The 3,983-nt window shown below is 41.3% G+C and overlaps 1 pseudogene; it reads left to right on the top strand.

Annotated features, from left to right (window-relative positions):
• Positions 1-2,886: 2,886 nt before the first annotated feature.
• LOC126476029 (5S ribosomal RNA) lies at positions 2,887-3,004 on the top strand (annotated as a pseudogene).
• Positions 3,005-3,983: the final 979 nt, after the last annotated feature.

The raw sequence follows: 3,983 nt of genomic DNA on the forward strand, positions 1-3,983 counted from the left end.
TAGCATCTGAGCTCAGTAGATTTAAGTTAGCTTAAGAGGGGTAGACTATATAAGAAACTGACTATGGAGAATAGGTAAAGAATGCGTTGCGAAGTTATATGAAAAAGATTTGGGCCAAAATGAGTATTGTACACTGAGAAATAATTATATTGAAAGAAATATCAATAGAATACAGAAAGCAGGTATAGATAGGACTTTTTGGGAATAATGATGAATGAAGGGAGATCTCCAAGAAGTAAAGAAAGTTTTGTTTGCAAAATACTGCAGTACAACAAACCCTGTCCTTTCCTTTTGTATTATCCCACTATATGTTTGTGTACCCTTGTGTATTTGTTTTCTTCCTGTCTCTGTGTAGTTTCATAGAATTTTTTTTCTTCTAATACTAAGCTACATTCACTATGATGAGGAATACTGTTATCCTCCAATATAATTGGCATTAATAATATGTTATTTACCTTGTAAATATGCTTAGACATTATTTATTATGGTTTGTTGCTCACATGTGAAGGTGATGTTTCAAAAATTCTTGTGATCTTTATGTATTTACTTACGTCATAATTCCTGTAACACTGATGTATGTGTCTATTTCTGTTCTTTTGTAAAGCCTGTTTTACTACAAATGTTATCTGTATTTTGTACCTTTGTAATTGTATTCTTATGTTATAAAATTGTAATTAACGCCAGGTCATCAAATTAAGTAACTTGTCAGTTCCATTTCACTGCACACGTTTCGGTTGGTCATAGTATATGGACAATATGTGCGAAGTAGGGACTGTTAGTGTTTGCACGTGTGTTAATAATTCAGCAAGGGACTGGAAAACAGCATTGCTGGTTCGAAGGACAATTTCAAAAACTTTGTGAGTGCAAAAGTGGTGATTTATGGACTTGCTATATTGTCCGCAAGACTCTTCGATGTTGATTGTGCACCTGCAAAGTCGCAACAGATGGCTGCTGGCGTCTCTACAAGGACTGCAGTGGGTCTGCATCTTTGATGACCCACCAGTACCATTATCTCTACAAGGACTACAGTGGGTCTACATCTTTGATGATCCATCAATACCATTATTTCTACAAGGACTGCAGTGGGTCTGCACCTCTGGTGGCCCAGCAATACCGTAATCTCTACCAGGACTACAGTGGGTCTACTCTGTGATGACCTACCTACCAATACTCGTCAAAACTTCGATTGACTCTGCTGTGGGTTTGCTCTGTTGTGGCCCATTACCTGTCTGCATGTCAAGAGTCAGCACTGTCGTTCCGTTGGAAGGACAACACTACTTCTTCAAGATTGCATGGAAATCCACTACTTCCGTGTGCATTTTCTTCTACTGCTCAGACTTTGAGAAAAACACTACTATTTTACCGTGATGAACGATCAGGACTGTCTTTATGGACTGTGAGAAAATTTGAGCTTTTGACCAACATTGTAACAATAAGTGTGTGCATTTGATTTCTTTGTTATTGTAATTATGAAAAATTTTTTCAAATCTGTATTGGCCACTGCCCAAATCAATTTGTAAAATTTTTTGTGGGGAGCATGGGGGCTATGTAAGTAGGCTGTTTAGGTTTTTTTATTGGTAACGCCACCTCTGTATGAAAATCACTGGCTGTGCTGTGTGCAGTCCGTGGCTGCTTTACATTGTTGTAATACTCGCCATTGTAGTGTTAGGCAGCTGGCTGTGAACAGCGCGTAGCGTTGCGCAGTTGGAGGTGAGCCGCCAGCAGTGGTGGATGTGGGGAGAGAGATGGCGGAGTTTTGAAATTTGTCATGAACTGCTGTATTTATATATGATGATATCAAGGTAAATACATTGTTTGTTCTCTATTAATATCTTTCATTTGCTAACTATCCCTATCAGTAGTTAGTGCCATCAGTAGTTTGAATCTTTTATTTAGCTAGCAGTAGTGGCGCTCGCTGTATTGCAGTAGCTTGAGTAGCGAAGATTTTTGTGAGGTAAGTGATTTGTGAAAGGTATAGTTTAATGTTAGTCAGGGCCCATTCTTTTGTAGGGATTATTGAAAGTCAGATTGCGTTGCGCTAACAAAATATTGTGTGTCAGTTTAAGCACAGTCATTTGTAATTGTTCAAAAGGGGACGTTTCAGTTTTAGATGACATTTAATACATCTTCTCTGTTGCGAATTCAAGCACATCATAAGGTTTGTTTTTGTAGAGGGCCCACCCTGAGCACAACACAATTCTTATCTTTTCTTTTATTTCCCAAACACGTTTCGCTGAAGTTTCAGCATCTTCAGTGGGTCTTTATTATCTTTCTTAAAACAGGAAAAATGCTCTTTACTGCTTGTACACAAATAAATGTGAGTTTTTATATGTTATTTACAAGTCTGAGAAACCCGAAGAATATATATGTATATATATATTTGTCACCACATGCTGTGGTTTTCCTGGTTGGAGTTGGGTTGTTTTGGGGGGAGGAGACCAGACAGCTCTTATCGAATTAGGGAAGGATGGGGAAGGACGTCGGCCGTGCCCTTTCAAAGGAACTATCCTGGCATTTGCCTGGAGGGATTTAGGGAAATCACGGAAAACCTAAATCAGGATGGCCGGACGCGGGATTGAACCGTCGACCTCCCGAATGCGAGTCCAGTGTGCTAGCCACTGGTTGTCCTGGATTTTATGTTGTTTATTGTAGTTGTTTCTTTCAAAGTTATGGTCAACTAATTACATGTGGAAGATTGTGTGTGTATGTGTGCGTTTGCACTATATTTCCCTTACTTTTTCAGGCTTCCCCATTATCTTCACTGTGAATACCGGCACTAAGTAGCTTTCACTTTCACTGTTGATAAAATACAAAAACAAGATGGAAGACAACTGAACAGTTGAAAGTTTCCTGGGCGAGAGTTTTGAATCATTCTAAGCTGTATCTGGCAACGGCCTTCCCGCAGTGGATACATCGGTTCCTGTCAGATCACCGAAGTTAAGCGCTGTTGGGCGTGGCTGGCACTGGGATGGGTGACCGTCAGGGCCGCCATGCGCTGTTGCCATTTTTCGGGGTGCACTCAGCCTGGTGATGCCAATTATGGAGTTACTCGACCGGGAACCATCATAACGACCGGTAGAGTGGTGAGCTGACCACACGCCCCTCCTATCCGCATCCTCAGCGGAGGATGATACAGCGGTCGGATGGTCCCGATGGGCCACTTGTGGCCTGAAGACGGAGTGCTTTTGTATCTGCCATTGTGTGTGTGTGTGTGTGTGTGTGTGTGTGTGTGTGTGTGAAGAGGGGGGGGGGGTTGGGGTGTTCATGGTCTGGTGTTGTCCAATAGTTCTTTGAAGGCAGAGAATAGAATTCCATCGTAGAGAACTGTATATTGATTTATTATTTGTTTTCCTTTGACTATGGCCTTTTGTATTTGATAGTTTTCTTCAATTATTAGCTTTCGTGGGGGCTATTGCCGCACTTGGGAATTATCAAGTCAGGTTGATGTCTGTTGGGCTGCATTTCATGTCCATGAGGCGATCAGCAAAATGTAGAGAGGCAGCTGATACTCATACAGTGAAGGCTTACACGACCGGATGGTACTGTTGTTGATAATTCTTCCGGGTTATATGGCCATGGTCCATGGAATTCTTCTATTCCTAACGTTTCGTCCAATACTACGTTGGACATCCTTAGAGATATGGCTGGTCCTGCTGAGTCCTGCAGACAGTCGGCACGACTCAGCAGGACCAGCCATACCTCTGAGGATGTCCAACGTAGTATTGGACGAAACGTTAGGAATAGAAGAATTCCATGGACCACAGCCATATAACCCGGAAGAATTATCAACAGGCAGCTGTTACTTTTTAAACTCTTCTGTGTTCTCTGCATGTGGTATTAAAGTTTCTGCTTGTCTGTCCTATATAAAATGGTTTGCAGCCCTGGTATGTCAAACGGTGAGTACCAGATGTGTTATGTTTGTCTGTGCCTGTATTGGTTGCTCTTAGTTTTCTCTGTATTTATTTGTCTGTCCTGTAAAGTAT

This window comes from Schistocerca serialis, chromosome 4, assembly GCF_023864345.2.
Source record: "Schistocerca serialis cubense isolate TAMUIC-IGC-003099 chromosome 4, iqSchSeri2.2, whole genome shotgun sequence".
NCBI classification, from domain to species: Eukaryota; Metazoa; Arthropoda; class Insecta; order Orthoptera; family Acrididae; genus Schistocerca; species Schistocerca serialis.